Source organism: Kogia breviceps, chromosome 16, assembly GCF_026419965.1.
Source record: "Kogia breviceps isolate mKogBre1 chromosome 16, mKogBre1 haplotype 1, whole genome shotgun sequence".
NCBI classification, from domain to species: Eukaryota; Metazoa; Chordata; class Mammalia; order Artiodactyla; family Physeteridae; genus Kogia; species Kogia breviceps.
This window is the reverse complement of record NC_081325.1, coordinates 58450867-58476818: the sequence shown is the minus strand read 5'-3', so window position 1 is coordinate 58476818 and position 25952 is coordinate 58450867. Positions and strand designations below refer to the sequence as shown.

Here is a 25952-nt window from a genome sequence, read left to right as displayed (position 1 = left end):
ATGCCAGCTGCCTATAAAGACTGTTGTAACTCACAGACAAATGAAACAGGTACAATCATTCCTTTTATCTATGTAGAAATGTCTTCTGTCCTTAGGGAAATGGCAAGCAGAGAGTAAATGGATTCATTCAAAAGCATTTTCTAATTAGCTACTGTGGAAGCAGACATTTTTAGTCAGTGTATTATATACACATTTTTTGAAAAAGGAAGTAAATAGTACCATACAATATAGCACCATTTCTCTCATTTTCAATAACAGAATTTTTAAGAGCCTTAAGAAATGAAGGTAATCAAACTCAAAAAAAAGAACAAAAATCTCACTTTTAATTATAACTTGAAATAAATTTGAAGTCACATAAAATAATGAATTCTAAATTCTACTTATTTGACAAATTTAATATGGATAATCATTTTTATTTTACTTTTTCAATGTAAGAACAATGTTACAGGTTTTTAAAAATTTTATTAAAAATCTTCCATTAAAATATTTTCTTGATTACAACAAAATTTGATCAATTAAAATACATGTATTTTCAGCTACCTGCATGGTGTCTTATTAAAGATGGACAAATATAGACATACATTGACATATATTAAAATGTACATATAGTTGATCTTGGAGCAAAAACATGAATAAAATATAAGATCTGTGTGTATGAACTGGATGCCACAGATGTTGATTGTATAAAAGGGTAATAAGCTTGGTATAATCTCCTGCAGTCAAAAGTATTGAAAAAAAATCCACATTATATTGTGTTTTAAAATAGTTGGCACTATTGAAACATTTTATTTTCCTGAAGGAAATAAATTTTGAATATATTCAATTGTGTTTCTACAAAAGTACATTGTCAGACTATTTTGTTTGAAAACTGGATTATTTTATTTTATTTTTATTTTCTCCTCTGGAATTTGAACAATTAATCATTACATAAAAGGAAAATCAAGTGCTTTCAAATATGAATACCTTTTCAAGCAAAGAGTCTAAAGTTTAGCATCTTTAAAAATGTTCAGCATCTTTAAAAATGTTCATTAAGGGCGGCGGGGTAGGGGAGCGTGGGGAGGCAGGGGAGAGCGTTGGGGTCCTATGCTCATTCTCTGTCTAGCTGTGACCCACCGAGGCGGCGCAGTGGCATAGAGACAGTAGCCTTGCCCGGCTACTGCAGCACTAGGGTGTCAGTTGGTCCTGCCCAGAACACTTCAGTTCTGCCCTGCAAGGATATATTTAGTAACTGATTGCTGTGTCCCTTTAATACAAGAAAATGGAAACTGAACAGCCAGAGGAAACCTTTCCCAACACCTAAACCAATGGCGAATTTGGTAAATGCCCTACTGAAGATATGGAAGAGGAACAAGCTTTTAAAAGATCTAGGAACACTGATGAGATGGTTGAATTATGCATTCTGCTTCAGAGCAAGAATGCTGGGGCAGTGTTTGGAAAAGGAGGCAAGAATATTAAGGCTCTCCGTACAGACTACAATGCTGGTGTTTCAGTCCTAGACAGCAGTGGCCCCGAGCGCATATTGAGTATCAGTGCTGATATTGAAACAATTGGAGAAACTCTGAAGAAAATCATCCCTACCTTGGAAGAGGGCCTGCAGTTGCCATCACCCACTGCAACCAGGCAGCTCCCAATCGAATTTGAAGCTGTGGAATGCTTAAATTACCAACACTATAAAGGAAGCGACTTTGACTGCGAGTTGAGACTGTTGATTCATCAGAGTCTGGCTGGAGGAATTATTGGAGTCACAGGTGCTAAAATCAAAGAACTTCGAGAGAACACTCAGACAACAATCAAGCTTTTCCAGGAATGTTGTCTTTAGTCCACTGACAGAGTCATTCTTACTAGAGGAGAACCTGATAGGGTTGTAGAGTGCATAAAGATCATCCTTGATCTTATATCAGAGTCTCCCATCAAACGACGTGCTCAGCCTTATGATCCCAATTTTTACGATGAAACCTATGATTATGGTGGCTTACAATGATGTTTGATGACCGCCGTGGATGTCCCGTGGGATTTCCCATGCAGGGAAGAGGTGGTTTTTTTTTTTTTTTTTTTTGAAGAGATGGTTTTGACAGAGTGCCTCCTGGTCAGCGTGTGTGTCCCATGCCTCCATCCAGAAGAGATTATGATGATAGGAGCCCTCGCCGAGGACCTCCTCCACCTCCTCCTGGACGAGGGGGCCCGGGTGGTGGCAGAGCTCAGAATCTTCCTCCTTCTTCACCACCACCTAAAGGAGATCTAATGTCCTATGACAGAAGAGGAAGACCTGGAGACCATTATGATGGCATGGTTGGTTTCAGTGCTGATGAAACCTGGGATTCTGCAGTAGATACATGGAGCCCATCAGAGCCGCAGATGGCTTATGAACCACAGGGTGGCTCTGGATATGATTATTCCTATGCAGGGGGTCGTGGCTCATATGGTGATCTTGGTGGACCTATTATTACTACACAAGTAACTGTTCCCAAAGATCTGGCTGGATCTATTATTGGCAAAGGTGGTCAGCAAATTAAACAAATATGTCATGAGTCAGGAGCTTTGATCAAAATTGATGAGCCTTTAGAAGGGTCCAAAGATCAGATCATTACCATAACAGGAATACAGGCCCAGATACAGAATGCACAGGATTTGCTGCAGAACAGTGTGAAGCAGTATTCTGGAAAGTTTTTCTAAGACTAGTAAAGAACTGAAGGAGTCCTGCATCTTTTTTTTTTTTTTTTTTTCTGCTTCTGTTTAAGAAGCCAACATTCCTCTGCTTCATAGGTGTTCTGCATTTGAGGTGTAGTGAAATCTTTGCTGTTCACCAGATGTAATGTTTCATTTCCTTACAAACAGGGGTGGGGGGTGGGGGAGGGTGTGCAAAAACGAACACTGAAATTTTGAAACAGCAGCAGAGTGAGTGAATTTTAACTTTTGTTCATTGTTGGTGGTTAAAAAAAAATCTCCCCCATGTAATTACTGTCAGCACTTTTCTTTGTGGTCACTGTAACATCTGGGGGGCTGGGACGGGGAGGAAAACTAACAATAGTCCATATGTCCCTGGCATCTATTCAGAGCAGTGTGAAGAATGTAATGCCCTTTTGTAAGAAGCGTTTTATGATTTTTAAAATAAATTTAGTGAACCTAAAAATAAAGTTCATTAATATTTTTCTTAATAAATATACATTATAAATAAATCGAACACTTGGTTTTGATTCTAAATTACAGATAAAAGCATGCTATGCCTAAAATCAGAAACATTGATTTATTTAACTCTGTATATTATCAGAGACTGGGAATTTGTTAATGGCAGTAGGACTCTTTAATAATAAGTTTCTTCAGATGTTCCAGTTAGTAACCTGAAATCAAGGTAATGTGTAGAAACTTTATAATTCAAGACAATTGACATAGGTGTTAAGGAACAATGGAGAATTTACTTGAAATGTAAAAATTAATAAAAATACAGACAAACTAAACAATATTTGACATATACACTAATGGTTTTAACCTTTTGGATACATTAGGTAGCTTTTGAAAATTTTATTTTAGGCCTCATATTTCCACTGTGTAAGAAATAACGGGAATAGTGAAATATACTCAACTAATTAGCTTATAAAAACACTATATCATATGAGTATTTTAGTAATCTGATGAATAATATTGCACAGCTTTTCCCCAGTGTTCCTTGTGTCAGTGTCTTATACTGAAACAATTTTGTGATGATAATATGGTCTATTATCTTAAAATTTAGAATGTAATTAACATAAAATTTTAAAATTTAATTTATTACATGTATATCTCTATATCTTTAGACTTAGGAAATTTAAAATAATGTATATGCACTTGAAGAAGCATAATTGTGCTATTTCTTTTTCTATATATAAAAACAATCAAAACCAGATGAGGAAAGGGTGATGATATCTGCCACCGTAATGGGAAATATACCATCCCTTTTTCTAATCCCACATTCAAGCAGGTCTTCAGACCCCAAGCACAGATTGAAGGAGGAGCTGGATCTACTTGAGGACTACACAGTGTGACAGCAAATATATAGAGTATGGATTTCTCCATTGTTTTCCCAGAGGAATTTAAGTTCATTTATATGAGAAAGTGTTCATTTAGGAAAGACATTCTCACATATTTTTAAGGTGCTGATTATAGATTCTGATCTGTCACTGACACCAGAGGACACAAAATGTCATTGTGCCCCTCACCCACACACACACATTTGAGTGACATAGCTCCTGTGACTTAATGGACACACCTAAGTTTCATTTTCCTGTTCACTGCATGCTCTGAATTAAAGTCTATTCTGTTCTTCCCTAACAAATCATAAAAATAAGATTCCAAAGTTTCAAACCATTTCCAAGGAATTTAATTGAGTCCCAGAACAAACTAAAGAAGTTTATAGGAATATAAAAATATTTACAACCCAACAAGAGAAAATTCACAGTTTTTGACATCTAATAAAATATGACATGCATGCAAACAAGCTTGAAAATACAATCCATAATGAGGATTAAAAAAATAAATCAATAGAAATAGATGCAGGATTAACACAGCAGAATTAGTAAACAGGATATTAAGTTAATATAACTATATTGAATATGTTCAAGATGGCAGAGAAATATTGATTTATTATGTGAAGTAGGAAAACAGAACATATTTTTAAAATAACTAAATTTAAATTCTGTGGATGAAAAATATAGTGTCTAAGATGACAAATGCACTGAAATTGGCAGCAGATTAGACAGTGCAGGAACTTAGTTCAGTTAGTGAACATGAAGACAAAACAAAAGAAACTATCAAATTTGGACCTGGGAATTAAAAAAAATAGACTTAAAAGTAAAAACAAAGTACTAGTGTACTTTGGGAAATTGTAAGCAGACTGAAATACATTAAATGTGCTTAAATATTTCAAACATAACTGGAGTCCCTGAAGAATTGCAATGAGAAAGAAAGATATAAAAATATTTGGAGTAATAGTGTCTGAGAATTTTCCAAAGTGGTAAGAACTATAAATTCATAGAATCAAGAATATTAATGAAACTCAAATAGAAAAAAGATGAAGAAAACCACACCAAAGTAATTCGTAATCAAATTGCTTAAACTAATAATGAAGAGAATATCTTAAAAGTATCCAGAAAATAAAGACAAATTACATCCAAGGGAACAAAGATGGGAATCAAAGCAGAATTCTCCTCAGAAACAATGCAAGGCAGAAAACACATTTGAAGTATTGATAGAAACAAAACAAAGCAAAACAAAAAAAAATGGACTACTTGTATCCTATACCCAGAGATAGTATCTTTAAAATACAAAGTTAAAAGGAAAGCTTTCTTAAGCATACAAACCTTGAAAGAATTACTCAAGTGAAGATCTGCACTACAAGAAAGGTTGGGAAGAGAAATAATACCACATAGATATCTGATGTACACAAAGAAATGAAGTGCAGCAAAAGTGATAAATATGTGGGAACATATAAACCATTTATTGTTCTTTTTGTTTAAATATCTTTAAAATATAATCGACAGTTTTAAGCAACAGTAATACAGTGCACAGTGGACTTTATAATATATGCAATACTGAAATGCATACACCACTGATACAATAATACAAATAAGTGACTTGTGCAAGGTTCTTACTCTAGAGTTTATATAATATAATTAATTGAAGGTAAACTGAACAGTTTAAGGTGTTGTGGTAGACAAAATTTCAAGATGGCACCCAAGATTCCTACCCTTTGTTGTATGTGCCATATAAAATCTCTTCTTTTTGAGTATAGACAGGACCTATGAATATGATGGATATTCTTCTCTTGAATAGGCTACATATATGGAATAGGTTATTGAATAGCCACTCCCTTGATTACATTACTTACACTATACAACTCCTTTGAGGAAGCAGGAATAAGACTGACCTTTGACTTTGAAGAAGAAAGCTGCCATGTTGTAAGAAAGACATGTGGTTAGGACATAAGTGTGGGCTCCAGATGCTGACAGAAACCCCCAGCCAGCAAGAAAGCAGAGCTTTAGAGCCAAATGGAACTGAGTTCTGCAAAAAACCTAAATAAGTTTGAAGCGGACCTAAGTTCCACATAAGAATTCAGTCTGGCCAGCACATTAATTTCAACCATCTGAGACTCTTAAGAAGAGAACCCAGTTATACCATAGCCAGATTTCTAGCCTACAGAAAGTGCAAGATAATACACTGATGTTGTTTTAAGCTGTGAGGTTTGTGGTATATAGAACTGGGAAGCTGCCATAACGAATACATGACAATGTCTAAGTGGAACTGGAAGCATACAGAAGGTACATAGACTGAAGGAAATTTGAGAAGCAGAATAGACTAAACCTAAATTGCCTTGAATATACTGTTGGTAGAAATCGGAACTTTAGAGATGCTGCTGGTTAGGGATGAGAAGAAAATGAGCAATACATTATTGGAGACTTGAGGAAGGAGGATCGTTATTATGTAGTGATGGAGACCTTAGTGAAAATATGCCCTGCAATTATGTGGAATGCAGAACTTGTTAACAATGGACTTGGATAATTAGTTGAGAGAATTTTCAAGTAAAATGTTGAAGATGCATGATTTATTCCTGTTGCTTATAATAAAATTTGCGAGTAGAGAAATAAACTGATTGAAGAACCATTAAACAAAATAGAACCAGGACTGGGTGATTTTGGAAAGTCTCAGCCTCCCAGATGATATTATAAGTCAGAAATGGCTGCTAAAAGGGTCAGAGAGAAAAAAAACTGAGTTTGTCATTGTACTTTGTGCTATAACATTAGTTCAGAACTTCAGAGTATTTAGTCAAACAAAGTGCCCTTTCAAGAGATAAAGGGTCAAACTCACAGATCTTCTCAACCAAACCTGAGGGCCTCTAGGTAGCTTCAGAAAATTTTCTCTCAGCCATTTTATGTTTTTAACAAAAATTGTATATATTAATATTGTATATATTAATATATTATATATAATATTATATATATTATATAATATATATTATTATATAATATGTATATTATATAATATTATATATTAATATATAGTATATATTAATAACCCAATATGTTATATAACAAAGCTATAGTAATCAAAACAGTATAGAATGAGCATAAAAATAGACACATAAATCAATGGAATAGAATAGAGAGCCCCCAAATAAGCCCAAGCATATAAGTTCAACTAATTTTTGAGACATAATTATCTTAAAATAATTATTGGGTGTGGATTTTCTCTAATGTAAAGAATCTCAATGAAATACGTGGAAGACACACATGGCTCTTGAGAAAATTGTATCAACAGAAATACTGTCAGCTTGGAGTGAAAGACACCAGCGAGAGTATAAAATGTTCCAATTTTACTGGAAACATATTCCAACTTTCATACAAAAATAGAGACAACATAGAGGATAGAGTCAAGAGCTAATGAAACATTATTCCTAGGCTCTGAAACCTAATTTAAAAAGAGCCCATTTTTCTCTGGTTTAATTTCATAACTTTTATGAGTTGTTGACTCATTTTTTACCTTTCATTGTTCGCCTTTTTGAACTATACCATCCATAACTCTTCCTTATGTCTTTCCACCATTTATTTGGACACTTTCAGGGCAGATAACTTGTCTCTTCAGGTTCACAGTTCCACAGAGAGAGAGAACTTGCACTATATCAGCTACACTTAATAGATTACAGCCAGGAGCCTCATCCCTATCTGGATCTGATTTAGATTTTGGACTTTGTAATGATGAGATGATGAGATTTGGTTGCATAGAAGGAGATTTGGGGCTTTGGGCTGATGCTGTATAGAATTCTACTCTTGAGAACTTTAGAAAGAGATGAACGTAGTTTGCATTTTAGAGAGAGAAGAATTGTGGGCCCACAAAGTAAGCTGTGGTAGGCGAATTCTAAGATGGTCTCCAAGATTTCCAGTCCCTAATATATATGCCTTGTTTAATCTCCTTGCCTTGAGGGTGGGCAGGACCTATAAATATGATGGGATTGTGGTTCACTTCATTCCTTTAACTTGGGTTGCAAAGGTGATGAGAACGTTACTCCCATGATGAAGTGATGTTATGTAAAACTTCTTCATAGCCAACTGGAATGAGATTCTCCTGCTGGTCTACAAGAAATGAGCTTCCTTGTGGTAGGGCCATCTGGCTAGGTAGTGAAGGCAGCTTCTGATGGTTGAGAACAATCTAGGATGACAGCTGGCAAGAAAACAAAGACTTCAGTTTTACAGCCTCTTGGAACTGAATTTTGCCAACAACCTGAACTAGCTTGGAAGAGGATCCCAAGCTCAAGACGGGAACGTAATCTGCCTGACACCTTGATTTCAGCCTACTGAGACCCTAAGTAGAAAACCCATTACTTGCAGAAATGACAAGATAATAAATGGATATTTACTTAGTTAAGCCTCTAAACTTGCAGTATTTTGTTATGCAAACTAAACTATTATAGATGTGTGTAATAACCCAAGACTAACCACTAAAAAACATTAAATAGAATTATAGATTGATTTCCCAACCTCAGCACTATTAATATATTGGGCCAGATTAATCTTTGTTGAAAAGGGGCTGTCCTGAACCTTGTAGGATGTATAACAGCATCCTTCTACCTATATGTCTATCATCCATCTTTTTATGTTTTGCACTTTGGTTAAATGTTGTCTTTGAATAATCTGATTAACTTGGAGCTTTTATGATCCTTTTGTCATTATTCTATATTTTTTTCACTGCTGGCAAACACAAAATATTGATCTTCTAATCTCTACTGGGACAAGAGGTAATTAGAGTAGGTCTTCTTTTAGATGGTCTCCTCTCCTCCCTGTGATACTCTTTCTCATTCTGATTAATTTTGAGATAAGGTTACTAAGTTTTTCAAGATATAGTTTGTTCAGTTAACCTCCTTTATGTTTCTATAAACTATAGAGTTTGGAGCTGCATCACTAAAGCACTAAGCCTCCCATATTCTGGTGAATATTTGCTAGCTATCAGCATTTTAATTTGATGAGTGCTCTTATTTCTGCTGCTTTTTATTCTTTTTTTGGCCAACTTTTGGTTTGTTCATGTTCTTAATTTTTCTCAGAAGGAACTCTTTAGCTCTGGATTTACTCTACCATCTTACACTTGCAGTCACATATTTTTGTTTTTTAATTAATTTATTTTATTTTATTTATTTTTGGCTGCGTTGGGTCTCCATTGCTGCAAGCGGGCTTTCTCTAGGTGCAGTGAGAGGGGTCTATGCTTCGTTGTGGTGCATGGGCTTCTCATTGTGGTGGCTTCTCTTTGTTGCAGAGCATGGGCTCTAGGCACACAGGCTTCAGTAGTTATGGCACGCAGGCCTAGTTACTCCGCGGCATGCAGGATCTTCCCGGACCAGGGATCGAACCCATGTCCCCTGCACTGGCAGGCGGATTCTTAACCACTGCACTATCAGGGAAGTCCTTTGCAGTCACATATTTTTTGATGTTTCCATTGTGATGCCACTATATAAGTGCTACAATTTTCAATTTTACATATTTTTAAAATTCTAATTTTATTTACTGTTTATATATTTTATAGTTTGTTATTCAACAATTTTGTTCAAAAGTATATTTTTAATTTTCACATTTCCAATACTCAGATTCTGGTTATGAACAGATCACTCAGTGTCTGAGATTTATCCAAATATCTGGTTACTTCTTTCAGATCACTTTGAAAGCTGTGCACTAAACTTTAGAATACAAACATCAATGATGAGAAAAATCCAAGTATAAGATTATATTTTTGACCACTGTTTAGTGAGAAATTTCCCTAATAATTAGAAACTTCTTTTTTGCAAGAAAAACATAAAATATGCATTTTGAATAAGAGCTAAAATTGTCATAATTTGTTTTGTAGGACTATGATTTGGGATAAATGAGAGAAAGCAAATATAAAATGTCAAAATTCAAATATAAAATCATTCACTTTAGGAATTATTTATATAAATTTATATTATTTAACCCCCTCTCTGTTGAAAATGTTTAGAACTTTATAAGCCACCTTAATTTAAATTATGTGCCTTGCAAGATATTATATATAAATAAATATAAATATACTCATTGTATTTTATATATATATATATATGCTTCATATAGATATTTAAAACTATATACACATGGATGGAGTTAGAAGGCAGAAGGTATTATAAAGCATGGGAAAAAAGGAGCATTTGTTTGCATCAACAAATTCACAGGAAGGGAGCCAAATATCAGGCCTTAAATGTATAAAAGAAACAAAAGATTATGATTTGATGTATATAGTTCCAATCTTACCACACACTAAGGAAGCAGTATCAGCCCCCTCCACACACACACACACACACACACACACACACACACACACACACACACACCACACCACACCCACATACACACACACACACACACACACACAGAGGAAGTGACTGGAAAGAACCTTAAACTCAAAGGTTTAAATAGCTTGAGGAACTCATCCGGCTACTTCACATTGCAGTAGAATTTGGATGGACTTCATTTTCTTAAACTGCCAATGCATATTTTCATTTAGGTTGGAATTGCCTATTTGGATTACTATAACAAGTAAAGATATATATTTTTGTAAAAGAGACAAAATAAACATCTATGAAATATAACATGATAGCACTTTAATCCCAGTTATCACTGAAGTAGGTGTGCACATATTTTTTTTTTCTTTCACGAATATGTTTTTTTAAACTCTGTCCAAAACTTAAGTTAGAATTAGTTTACATTGGCCTAGTATCATCAGGCATTATAAAGGAAAATTTAGATATTTGAAAGTTTATAAAAGGTTGATTGAAATAATAAAATTATAACAATCGTTCATTTAATTGACCTTAAGCAATTTAAAATTGGAAGCAATTATACAAGCTATAGAACTGAAATATAGTGTAATTTTTGAAGTATGTGCTGGCATAATTATGTGGAGCATCACATTTTTCTCCCATGTGATGAGCAGAAAGAAAGAATTAGAATTGCCTCAAAGGCAATAATTTTCCTTCAATAAAATGGTAACTTAAGGGTTAGAGAATCAGGAGAAGTTCATCTAATATCCTATAAATAGAGGTATCAAATTAAAGTTTTAATGACATTTAATTGACCTAAACATAAAATGACTTTCCACTGTAGGTAGTGAACATAATTACAGAGCCTAGCTGAGACAAAAGGCATTGGAAAATTTAGTTTTCTGTGAACTACTTCTAGTTTTTTGTTTGTTTTTGTTTGTTTGCTTGTTTCTGGAGAGAGGAAGAGGGAGAGAAAGAGGGAAGCATTATATTACACATGGATTTGTTTTTTAAGTTTTTCATTCAATTTCTTCAATATATATCAAGGTACAGTTACTAACAAATGATCAAGCAAGATTAAATTAAACTGTTACTGGAGCAAAGTCATCTAATGGCTAAATACACATATAAAGCCATGCAAAGCGAGAATGCAGTGTCTCTAAATTGAGTAATAAGGATTAGAAAATACTGTAAAAACTTGGCTTAGACTGGGGAAATTTGATTAGCTAAAACAAAAGCTATAAAACAATTTCTCAAATACTTCACAACTTTGAAAAATAATATATACAACACATAAATTTGTCCCCCAACTTTTAATAATCTCTAATGAGATACACTGTATTTAAATGAAGAAAATACTTGTGACTAAACATCTTCAGATTTCTATATTTTGCCTCATAGATGACAGTCAATCTTTTTATGTCCCCAAATCTTTTATTTGGAATCATGAAGAAATGACATTTTATACACTGAGTTTATTTTATTGATTTTTAATATTAACTCAGTTCCACAAATTTTATCATCATTAAGCCAACAGGTTAACTTTTCTACCCCCTTCCCCTGCCCAAGGTAAAGCAGAACTATTCTTTCCTTCTTTGTTGGCTATATTGTATTTTATTCATATCTTTGATTTAGTAGCTATCACATTTTTACTTTAAGGTTTTCAACCTTCTAATATATAGTTTGTGAACTTTCTGAAATAAAGCCTATGTACTTAATTTTTATCTGTACCTTAATACCGAGAAACATGCCTACATTATAAGAGGGTCTTCATCAGAATTTATTAAAATAATCGTATTTACTTGAATGTCTTAATAATTTACTGAATTATGCTGTTCATGCTACTGAATAGAAACATAATTTATGCTCAATCATTCAGGAAGCCTGTATCCTTAATTATAAATAAGGGCTCTAACTGTAAAATGTAAAGTAACAAAAGAACAAGATTAACTCACATTCACATACATACACGCCCATTATATATTCTCTCATGTTTATTCATGTAATTGTCTTTACCTACAGTGCTTTCCTCTGTTACTACATGACAAAATTCCACCATCCTTTACAATCCCATAAAAATAATGAAATATTGAGACTCACTGTTACATTTCTTATGCATATTCTTCCTCTCCACTGTTTTTTTCAATAATATATCCTAGGATCTTACAAACAGTATCATCTAAATTAACACTTGATTGTTCTTTAAATTTTCCAAAAATCCTTTGTATTTTTTCTTGCTTTCCTTTACAAATTTATTCCTTATATATCCAAACCTATGGCAGATCCTGCTGATTCTACTTCTCAATCAAGTATGTAATGGACCTATCATACGATATAGTAAAAAATAGTTTAAAAATAGCATAACAAAAATAATAACTAGTTATCTTTTTTTTTTTTTTTGCGGTATGCGGGCCTCTCACTGTTGTGGCCTCTCCTGTTGTGGAGCACAGGCTCCGGACGCGCAGGCCCAGCAGCCATGGCTCACGGGCTTAGTTGCTCCGCGGCATGTGGGACCCTCCTGGACCAGGGCACGAACCCGTGTCTCCTGCATCGGCAGGCGGACTCTCAACCACTGCGCCACCAGGGAAGCCCTAGTTATCTTTTTAAAATCTTCTAACTTTTCCACCTATTGCAACTACTTGTTGGAGTAACTGTCTTCTCTACTAGTTTTTTTAACTCTTTTTTTCTGCCTCCACTTGTTGTTTAGATAAATGATTAAGGTCAGAAGTCAGCACACTAAGATTCATGACCAATCCTCTTTCTGTACAGTTCTTTACATTTTTTATAAATGATGGGAAAAAAATCAAAAGAGGGATCATGCTTAGTGACACATAGAAAGTATATGAAATTCAAATTTCAGTGTTCATGGGTAAAGTTTTATTGGAACCCAAACACACTTATAAACTTATTTATCGTCCATGGCTTATTTCTCTGCATAACAGCAGAGGTGAAGAGTTGTGACAGAACAGCTCACTAGAGATATACAGATGGCAAGTAAGCATATGAAAACATGTTCAACATCGCATAAATCATGAAAACTGCAAATTAAACTATAATGAGATACCAGTATACACCTATTAGAATGCCCCAAATCCAAACCACTAACAAATACTGACAAGGATGTGGAGCAACTGCCACAGTGTAAAGTCTATCTAGTCAGAGACAGCTATAGAATTAAATACTACTGTAGTGCAGTGCTGATACATAATAGCCCAAAAATAAATAGTTTGAATAAATAAGTTAGCTTCTTCCTGATAGCAAATGTTGATAACTGTGATGCCCTACTTCTGCCCTGATGTTGTCCTTTAGAGCCCTTGGTAACCTTGTCTAATATCCTTGTACTTCCTTTATATGCTTTTTCTTCCTTTATTTATATCCCTTACTCAACTCGATGCACCTTATGATAATGAATATATTCAATAATCTTCAGATCAGCCAGTGTTCTGGCATAAAATAGGCTCTCAATAAATCTTCACTGAAAATTAAATCTATTTTAATTTCCCTATCATTTCTAACTCTAAAAAATGCATTTTATATAGTTTGTCCTCCATAGAGCCAACACAGTTCTAGAATTTTAAGAAGATACTTGTCAGTTGTTAAACAGATAGTAGTTATTTAGTTTCCTTTCATCCACAATTAAGTCATTTTCATACTTTCTAGTCAGCAAAGATCTTGTTTGTTCTTCCATAGTATAATGACACCAGCATTCTTGAATTTGCTTAGCATTAAAACTTCAACTCTTTTGGCTGTGCATGCAATATTTTCCATTTTTAATTCTCCCACTCAATGCAAGGTTATCAAAACCTATAGAATCTTTATGTATCCATGCTGACTTTGAACCTCAATATATCATGCCTGCATTATTAACATCTCCTTCTAACCTGTCTTTCTGATTCCAATAATTCTTGTGCAAATTAACCAATAAAATATTACAAGACAAATATACCCCAACCAAAATTGTACTGAATTTCTACTGCCCCAAAATTATTTATGTCAGGGTATTCAGTCACCCATAACTTGACCTTACATGTTGATCCATAGCTTGATACAAGTATTTTTATACTTCATCCTCCTGATCTAACAAACTCAATTTTTAAACCATAAACACCACTTTAGTCTTATTACACCCATATATTTTCTCAATCTCTACTCCTTTGATGATTTAAAATACCAAGTTAAAATATCTTATTCTAGTTAACAATGTTATCCAGATAATTTAGCTATAGTACATTCATTTTGCAGGTTTTTAAATAAAAATTTAGCCCAGAAATCACTTTGCCCCTGCCAAATATGCCCTCTTTGAATCAAAATTTTTCTATGAGAACCCATTTGACGATCAAGAGCTCATGATTTGGTAGGAAACACAAAGCTTTCACTAATTACTAAACAATAAATACAGATGGCAAGTGATATGTGAATGATACTTTAGAATGGTAAGTACTTCAGAATTCTAAAAAGTAGATGATAAAATTTGTTGACTTGTGTATAAGCCTTTGACATTCGCAAAGATTACATTTAAGTGTTCCAAGGACAAGCTACAGGTTAAGCAAATTATCACCCTGTGCCCTAATATAAAGCTGTATTTGCTTTCATTAATCTAATTAATTAAAAAATTAAATATTCACCTACCTATAATGCAAAAAACTTTTTTTTTCTACAATGGACGTTAACTGGCAAAGATTTGTCTCCAAATTAACTATAGAGAGAAACATGTTTAACAAGAAAATATCAATAGTATGAAATATCAAAAAATATTTTAAATAGAGTTGATTGTTTTGACAGAAACCAATATAGCAAAGACCTTTCTTTAGACAACCAGTTTTTTAAAAAACATGTTCATTTTATGAGATAAATTGAGTAATCACCAGATAAATTAAAAAATCCAAAATAATTCTTATAACAGAAAAAATAAATATAATGTATTTTATCATGAACCAAGAACTTTAATATATCCAGTCAGAGAACCAAATGAAAGGTACATGTTTGACTTTTAAGGCAAGACTATTATTCATAGGAACACTCAGGTGAAGCAATGATCTTTGTATTTTGAGTGAACAAAGTTAATAGTGAGATATAGAAGTTGGAAACTTAAATAAAAATAAATCTCATATTTTATACTGTGTTCTGCATCAGTGTTAGCCATTTCTAAAATATTGTGTCAGGTATTTTGAAAGCCTGAAACCTCAGAGGAATTTTTCTGACAGAAGAGACAAGAGTCAACAAGAAAATGTCCTCTTGTTTTCTGGGTAGTGATCATCTATCTTTTTTTGACGTCGCCTTTGTCTGCAGCACATCCTTTCATCACCCTTTCTCTTGGTAAAGGAAATAAAACCAATTTCAGTAAAAGATATTGGATAGCACTTATTTAAAAATATATATCCATTTCAGCATTATATTTAGGGAAGTGGATAAAAATATTCCTAAAGGAAGCCTTTATCCTCCAGTTACACAGATTTCAACATACTGTGTTTACAAAACAATGGTATATATTGAAATTATATAATCAAAAACACATTACTAACCAATCTATTTTTTTAACCTTAAACTTATTTTCATATGTCTGAATAATTTATGAAAGTATTTCTTATACTATTATAGTTATAAAATATATACTACAAATAAACAAAATGTTTGCTAATTTTTATGAACATACAACACTTTACACTCTGCCTATAATTTTCCCTTCATTTAAAATGTCAAAACCTATCACTTCTGATAAACTACATGCTTGTTGTCCATCTAATTTCTTCAAGAAGTTCTCATAAATCAAATTACCGTATATCTTGATGTGAACATTCAAAATGACAATTCTAATTTAAACATATCTCAAGGTTACCAATGTTGATGAAAAGACAACAGATCTGAAATCTTCCTTTAAACCTATTTTTATTTTAGTGACTACTGTCACTATGTCATAACTTTCCCAGCCAAAGTAACTTCTATACATATATTATATCTAATGTTTTACATTCTAATCATTTCTCAAGTCAAGTTGGCCTCAATTTTTGTCCCAATAATTCATAAAAGGTAATTTTTGCCATAATCACCAATGACCATGATATCATCATTAATCTAATTAATTCCACATCTACTATAGATTGGAACAGTATTTAATAGTGTTGATCATTCCTTCCCTTTTGAGAAACCTTTCCATTTGCTTCTGGAGCACAACAGCTTCCAGGCTGCCGTCCTACTTTGTTGGCTGTTCATTCTCAGTGTCCCTTGCTGCTCTGTCTTCCTTTACCAGACTTGTAAATATTAGATTGTGTCAAAGCTAAATGCTCATCCTCTTTGCTCTCTGAATGACTGTGTAGGTGATCTAAATTGCTCCTAAGACTTTAGGAGCAATTATTACCTCTAACCCAAAAATTCTAAACGTGTAACTTTTGCTGAGAATTTTTCTCTATGATTCAGACTCGTATAATCAAGAGTCTTTTAGATACCTTCCCTAAAATTATTAGTTGTTAAGGAAACCAGGAATTCTTGGACAGTAGTTGATTTTATGCCTTGAGGCAATAAAAATCAAGATGGATCTGAAATATGCTATTATCACTAGAACTAGAGATGCTTTGAAGAAAAGCACAAGGCAATGGTAAGATCAAGTAGAATGCTAAAGGGCTCATTTTCAGTAAGTTGTAATACTGGAAACATCAAATAAGAATAACGATAATGAAGTCAGTCAGGATGAGTAAAGTAACTTAGTAGAACCTCATGAATTCATAATGATATTTTACAAACAAAAGTCAATATGTAGACTTAAGGCAGTGATAATGTAGAGGTTGATTATGATTATATAAGTCTATATTTGTTGATTTGATTAAGTAGTGAAATGTTATAGATTTTTTGTTCCCTTTGTAAAATATATGGTAGTTTATGTTCCAATATATTCTTCTTTTATTGTATAAGTAAAAAAATAGTTAAATGAAACATGTGAGTAAACCAGTTAGTTTTAAGGTCACATACAATAAGTATGCTGAAAATGATATGGTCATATACAATATGCGATTAAATGGATTATATTCAGATAGTATATTCACTAATGCTGAATTAACAAAATATCCTGAAAGAAAAGCAACTTTGCAGATTGAACCCCTTATTTCATGAGAGATGAAAATTTCTGGTGGCTCTACAAATTACAATAAATTGTTAATGAGGAATATATACATACATCTTAAAGTTTTATAGATATGATATTAATAATGGGATGAAAGTGTGCCATTATGTAACAAGTAAAATTTTGTGACAAAAGGTACACAGCCCTCAGAATGTCCTTGAATTGACAAGCAAGTACCTGTGATTAGAGCAAGATTTTATCAGGAATAAATCAGATTCTGCATTGTCTGCTATTTTTGTTTTGTTTTACTTTATTTTTGATCTGGGGGAAACTAGAACAACAACAACAACAAAATATGTAACAGTGCAGTTAACTCCAGAAAGAATAAGGCAAAAATTAATATATTTATTGAATTAGAATCCATGATGTTTACATTCAGTTAATGATATTGTAAGTTTACTAGTTTGTATTCAGTGTTACATTGTATGTAGGTTTTCTGTTTAAGAGGTTTAAAACATTTAGTGAATCAACAGTCTTAGGCATAATTTTAATGAACTCTGTAGAAAATTTTAAATTTTCAAATAGATTTAAATATTGGAGAAACAAATCTTTATTGTGTAAGTGGAACACATATGAGAAAATAATTAATTGTCAGTATTTAAAGAAATTTATTCTTTCATTTGATGAATTGATAATATTTTTCTTTCTATATATATTGACTCCCCCCTTTTTCCCTCTGGACTAAGTACTTCTCACCCTTCAAAATCCAGTTCAGTAAAACCAAATCCTTCCTGAATCCCCCCCAAAAATAAATTAACCCTTTTTTCCTCAATGCTTTGATGGCACATTATTTATACCACTGGTCCATAACAGATATCATACTATACTATAACTTGTGCTATATCTTTCAACCTCCTGATGGTCCGGCAACATCTTGAAATCAAGTGTTACTGTCTTATCATATTTACAAAGTATTAAAAAATGCCTAACTCACATGTGCGTTTTAAAATATTTATTAAAAGAATGTTTAAAATATTTTAATATATTAATAGTTTTATTGAATTCTCCCAGGTTATATTGCTCAACAGAAAACCATTTCAACTTAAAAATTAAGAATTCAATATATTTATTAATAAACCTTTTTATAACCGTTAAAAGCAGAAACCAAATGAATAAAACAGGCCTAAATAATGTCAAACAGTTATATTGTGACATTTAATTCATTTATTAAATATCTTTATTAAAATGATTATCCTAGATAACCTAAAATTAGGATAATTTCTAGTTTTTTACCCTTTGTGTATTTTTAATATATTATATTTTGTGGATGATCTACATTCCATATAAATCAAGACTACACAATACAGGTTGAAACTATCTAGTCAGTACTATTCATAGATGATAATATCCCCACAACAACATAATCACTTTGAATGTAATTCTGAGAATAAATTGTATTTATTTATTTATTTATTTGGTCATAGATGAACAAGGGCAGCTGAAAATAAAAACAAAATTATGTGGTAATAACTATTCCTACACACTCTAGTCAATGATGTCATGCCTCTTTGTAAAAAAGCGATATTCACAGTAACAGCATGTATTCTCAGAAGGTTATTGGAGAGCTACTTTGTAAATATACCTTATAAAGTAGACTGTAATTTTTATGTTGGATGCCTTCATAATTCAGTGAGTTCTAATATACTATGAATGCATAAATTGAGCACAAAGGGTTCATATTTCTGTTACTAAAACAGTTGAATGGCAAATTCACCCAGGTGATTGTTTTCAATATACAGTCAATTTATTTAATCTTATGAAACAATTTGACTTAACCATGAAGTATGATATAAAACAAACTTTCAATTTAAATAATCATAATTTCAATGTATATTGTTAATATATTGTATTATCACTTAAGAAAATATTTCAAATTTTGAATTATATTTTTTAGCCCTCTAAATGATTCTTTTTAGTGGCTTTTGTTCTCTCTCTCTCTTTCCTTTTCTCTCTTTATATATACATGAAATGCAGTTTGACATATATTTTACTAATGAAATAAACATTAAGGAAATGAAAATCTTTTCACTTACCATAAGTTGATGAGGTTTGCTATAATTTTTTGAAACTGCGTTACAGATTTCTCTTTACAAAAAAAATATCTACAATGTTAATTTCTGTACTGCCGACAGGATTTTTCTTATTACTCAAGATAATCTTTTTATAAGATGCGAAATGACATCACAGATATTTCTTCTATAAATCTACATCAGTCAGCAATACAACCTGTGTTTTTTATTTCAGAAAGGAGTCAATTTAGTTTAATGTAACATTATTTTTTTTTTTTTTTTTTTTTTTTTTTTTTTTTTTTTTTTTTTCCTTTTGTGGTACGTGGGCCTCTCACTGCTGTGGCCTCTCCCGTTGCGGAGCACAGGCTCCGGATGCACAGGCCCAGCGGCCATGGCTCACGGGCCCAGCCACTCCGCGACATGTGGGATCTTCCCGGACCGGGGCACGAACCCGTGTCCCCTGCATTGGCAGGCGGACTCTCAACCACTGCGCCACCAGGGAAGCCCGTAGTTTAATGTAACATTATTTTAAATGATCATTGAGAGATCCATAATGTGGAAAGTACTAGCAATATGAAAATATATTTGAAATATTTCAGAGAGCCTCTTGAAGGCAAATCATAATGACTTTAATACTAGAAAGCAAGTTATAGCTTCTCAGTAGAGTGTTCGATAAGAAAAGGAAACGTTAAATGTAATGGACAAATGGAAAACACTTTCTGGAGACATAATGGGTATTAATATTTTAATATCTAAGACAATTGAAAGAAAAATAGAAATGCAGCTAAGAAAATTGCAAGATATTTAATATATTAGAAACCACATTTAATTATTAAAAAAAATCTAGAAAAAATCTTGAAATGTATAATAAAATCATATTGACATACATATATACATGTGTATGCACAAAGGTATGCTCATTAGATAAATATAATTAAATATTCTTTTACATTTATAAGATTTAACTCTTCTTTTACTAAAATGTACAGTTTTAATGGGAAATTTGCAAGGAATGTTGTCCTGTTCTAAGGAGTCAAAGATGAATCAGGCCAAGCTCTTATACAGAAAGAGATGACTATTACATGTGGGTGCTTAATATGCCATATTTAAGAATTATTATAATTCATTATAAAAAATGATACCACTGAAATGTGACTAAACTATTGTAGGTATAGTGTAATAGATCTAACAGTGTAGAAAACTGGGGGGAGTTTCATAATCAAGTGGTGTTTGAGGTATATCTTCACAGATAAGTATGACTACTCATTTGGCAGCTAATGAGAAACATGGCTAGAGAAAGTGGCAATGATGTCTGTAGAGGTAACCTTAAAGAATCACAGTCATTAAAATGTTCAGATGATGTAGGGTACATGAAACACTGGCAGAGTTGAAGTTGAATATTCAGGGATCAGACCATGAAAGGTTTCATATTTCACATGCCACAACAAAAAATATTATCACATACTCAATGAGATGTCTTCAACAGTTTTCACTAGAAGACTCCTATGAACAGATCCCTGTATTGGATATTTTAGCACTGTGGAGGATTAATTTATGGAGACTTGACAGAGGCTGTTGAAATAATTTGAAAAATCATGAGGCCCTTAATTAATGTGTGGCACAGAGCATAGAAACAAATAATTGATGCAAAAGATATTTAAGAAGAAAGACAGCCAACCTGGCAATGAATTGAACATGGTAAATGAAAAAGAAGAAGAAATTAAGGATAACTGTGATTACACATTTGATTTCTCAAGATGACCTGGAGAACTAAGCAGATTATTAAATCTTTTTGTTCTAAGACTTATGATCAATGAACAAACACTTCAGGAAAGTAATTTGAGTATATTTATTTATTTTCCATGCTACCTGTTGGTTTTAAATTTTTTAAAGCAGCAGAATAACTTGATCAAAATAAGTTGTAAGTCACTTGTGGAACTCCCCTCTTTGAAGCAGAATGCAGGTAGATTGGCTTTGTACCATGTATTTCCTTCTTGTCCATAATGTAAACCCCTTCAGATGCAACTACATAACTTTGTGTCAAAATGTACAATAACTGGACAGTTTTGCACTATGTTACACATTCCATATACACTGTAGCATATATATAATCACATATACAAATGAAATATATATGCATGCATGCATGTGCGTATACATATATGTATATATGTGTATGTATATATACAAACATATCACACGTGTGTATGTATGCATAAACACAGACTTCAGTATAGATCAATTACTCTTCTATACACTAAGGCATGTATATGCCTTACCTTATACACTAAGGCATGTATACATGTACATATACATATGAGGCATGTATATGTGTATATTTTATATTATATGTAATACATATTATATATGTGTATTTCTGTAGATTGAAACAAATAAATAGTCTCTATTGGGTTAAATTACTTCTAAGTCACAATTATAAAAATTAGATCATATGTTTATAGTCAAACTAAAATCATATCTCAATTCAGACCCTATTAGTATTGATAAATTACTCTTACATACACTAAGGCATGGCATCATCCCATTTCATTGTTAAATATCTGGAATTAGGTATGTTATTCATAACTGTTAAGATATAATACTTGTTTATATTCTGTCATTATTTCCATCCATACTTTTTTTTGGCTGCATTGGGTCTTCATTGCTGCGCATGGGCTTTCTCTAGCTGCAGAGAGCAGGGGCTACTCTTTGTTGTGGTGCGCGGGCTTCTCATTGCAGTGGCTTCTCTTGTTGTGGAGCACGGGCTCTAGGCTCGCGGGCTCTAAAGCGCAGGCTCAGTAGTTGTGGTGCACGGGCTTAGTTGCTCCGTGGCATGTGGGAGCTTCCTGTACCAGGGCTCGAACCTGTGTCCCCTGCATTGGCAGGCGGATTCTTAACCACTGCGCCACCGGGGAAGTCCCATACTTCGGATTAACGATATTCATTACACAAAATTTCTAACAAAGAGAATACTGTTTCATTGTTATCTATGCTATCTATTGTTAAGTGTGATGCACATAATTGTAACAAATTAATTCAGTTTGGCATGATTTTATAGGGCCACTCAGAGAGTAAAAGTTGAATCGTTCTGTCAGATAAATCAAGATGAAGCAAGCATCATGTGATCTAGAGTCTACACAGAATTAGTCAGAGCAAGAATCTTTTTACCACTTTATATCCATATGTCAGCCAATTCATTTGTGTTGTTTTTTTTCTTGTTTGTTTTTTCTTATCTATGCACCTATGCCAATGCTTTAACTATGCTCACAAATTCATTTTTCTGAAAATAGGTTAAGCTTGAATTTTCAAGATATGATTGATAAATGTACTAAGAAATAGTTGGAAACACTCATTAACCAGGAAAACTATTAACAAGCAAATATCTTAGCTGTTATCACCAGACATTAAATGAGAAAAGTGATAGGAAATTTCAAAGAATTTATCTTGTGTAAGTGATTGCTTAGATTAAATTCACAGGGAAAATTATACCTATCTCTTCCAAACATAAGCACAGTAATCCTTGATAAATTTAGTGAGTGAAACATGCTATCTTGTTTTGAAAGGAAAAATCACTTGATTACTTTGATGACCACAATCATTATACCTATCTTATTTTTATGTTGTAATCTTGCTTTAAAAATCATTATATGATATGGTTGTTTATTTCATGTTAAATAAAACTGAGCAATGCAGCAATTGAGAGAACAATCATGAAAGTAAAAGAAAACCTGTTCAAATGTCAGAAGGCAGCTGCTGCTTTGTATTTACTTATGAAAAAAGGTGTATAATTTAGCGTAAATGTTCAAGAAAAAAAAACTGAGTGTCTTTCATATAATGTTGCTTTTATGAGGTATATTAGTCTTATAATCCAGTTAAATTCCATATAAAGGATTTTTAGCTATCCACTAGTATTTAATAGTTGCTCTTTTATAAATAGGTTCAAAATTATAGATATTTCTAGTTAACATCCAGTTTGCATACTTTTGTTACTTACTGAAAATTATATAACCAGTTTTCTATTTAGTTTTCCAGTAGACACCACAGCTTTATTTTCTTAAGAAATTATAAGACTAAATATGCCTGATCACTCATTTTTTAAAATAATTTGATATGATTTTCATATTGTTTAAAATAAAAAATAGTGTAAAAATACTTAGGAAACTTGTTTTAGGTTAGTCTGTTACTCAGCTACATATCTGATAAACATAGCAAAATGTTGATTTTGTATTCCAAATATTAAGAAGACATTAATATTAAAAGCAAATAATGGAAGACAAAGATTAGCCAGTACTATTGCCTGAAGGTACATTCATCCTCCTTAGTATAATATCAGTCACATTTTAGGAGGGCATAATTCTATGGTGAAAGTTTATTTAAATGTTAAGACTAAAACAAGAAGCACCTTAGCATTCGTCCTAGAAATATCTACACCTTTTTTTTTTGTAGTTAAACATAAAGATTTTACATTTGACTTGAACCATTTACTTGCCATATTTGATTTGCTCTGAGTATCCAAAACTGTCAAATTTAATTTGACAGAATAATTATGTAAATCATATAGAGAAAATTGATATAAATATGTGAAATAAAATTTTAATATACATCATTGCCATTTCTTAAAAATACATTATTTCCAGAATTTTATTTTTCCAGCATTGTATTGTAGGACATTCAACAAAGGCAGTAATTTTTGCTAAAAACACATATAACTATTCAGTTCATAGCAAGGATAGAAACTGTTTTTAGCTACTCTACATCCGATGCTATTATTTATTTCAGCATATAAAACATATCTATGCATGTGTGATTTAGATAAAAATACAGGAAAATTCAGAAGAAAAGTAACCAATAACATTTCAAATTTCAATATGCCACAATGTTTGAATGAGAAACATGCTTTAAAACTTTAGTCAAAAATTATCCACTTACGTATTTCCAGAGTGAGTCTGTGTGTGTTTGCATATGTGTGTGAGAGCCAAACTAATTTCAGATTTTGTGTTGTAGTATTTAAATCCCCAATACAAGAATGTGTTCATATACTCGTGTATTGGGTCTGAAAATATATGGCATATATTTGCTGTTATCTATTTAAATAAATCTTTTAGTTTGAGAGAAAAAATAATCACGTGCATTAGTTGCATCTATGGTGAATTGAATATTTAGGCATATAAACAACCATAGGTTTATTTTAGAATTACAGCAGTAAGTAACTAAAAACAATTTTCTGATATTTTCTTTCATTCTAGACATAGACTTGTTGAAGCCCTTCATAATCAACTCTTTTGATTCAAGAGTCAGTACTTTAGTATTTCGTGTCAGATTGCCATTTTCCCCAGAATTTAGAATACTCTTCTTCCCCTATAATGTAACAACCAGCATTTAGATGAACACATTTATAGTTAGACCTACCTTTTTTAGTCTCTTACTCCAAGGTATGGTTATTTTAAAAAGTGATGTCAGCCATGAGGGAGTTTAAATTTCAGGATGTATATTTAAAGAATACACGTCCACTTTCTTCTGGAAGTTTGAGATGCTCACTTGTGGCTACAAAGTGATCTTGGTCCATGACACGAGGTTCTCAATCTAATGTTGATGGAGCATAAAATTAAATACAGGATTTCTGGATTCCTCTGATGAGGTAAACCATAAGCGTATCACTTATGTCTTGAATGTATATTTAAAAGAGAACTAAAATTTAGTCTTGTTTTTCCAATGTTGTTCTGGATCTCACTTATGTAAGGATAACAAAAATACTAACTAATTCATTATCAGTTGTAGTTCAACAATTTAATAGCTACATGATTCTGGGGAAAATATATATAGATATACACATTTTGTTCTTTCCAGTTAGTGTGTCTATATATCTCAACTAGTAGCCACACAGATGAGATATGATATATTTCCATTTCTTCACTTCTCAGAAATTAATTTTTAAACTAAACATAAACTTTACTCCACTTGTGAGTACAATGGCCACATATCTTCAATTGCCAAGGACAGTCCTGGTTTATTCTCATTGATACAGAATTTTTTTTTTAATTTTTGAATTTTATTTTATTTTTTTATACAGCACGTTGTTATTAATCATCAGTTTTATACACATCAATGAATACATGTCAATCCCAATCGCCCAATTCATCACACCGCCACCACCACCCCCACACTGCTTTTCACCCCTTGGTGTCCATACGTTTGTTCTCTACATCTGTGTCTCAATTTCTGCCCTGCAAACCGGTTCATCTGTACCATTTTTCTAGGTTCCACATATATGCGTTCATATACGATATTTGTTTTTCTCTTTCTGACTTACTTCACTCTGTATGACAGTCTCTAGATCCATCCACGTCTCAACAAATGACCCAATTTCATTCCTTTTTATGGCCGAGTAATATTCCATTGTATATATGTACCACTTCTTCTTTATCCATTCAACTGTTGATGGGCATTTAGGTTGCTTCCATGCCCTGGCTATTAGTGCTGCAGTCAACATTGGGGTGCATGTGTCTTTTTGAATTATGGTTTTCTCTGGGTATATGCCCAGTAGTGG

The 25952-nt window shown here is 32.7% G+C and overlaps 1 pseudogene; it reads left to right on the top strand.

The window, feature by feature from the left end:
• Positions 1–1150: 1150 nt before the first annotated feature.
• LOC131743289 (heterogeneous nuclear ribonucleoprotein K pseudogene) lies at positions 1151–2710 on the top strand (annotated as a pseudogene).
• Positions 2711–25952: the final 23242 nt, after the last annotated feature.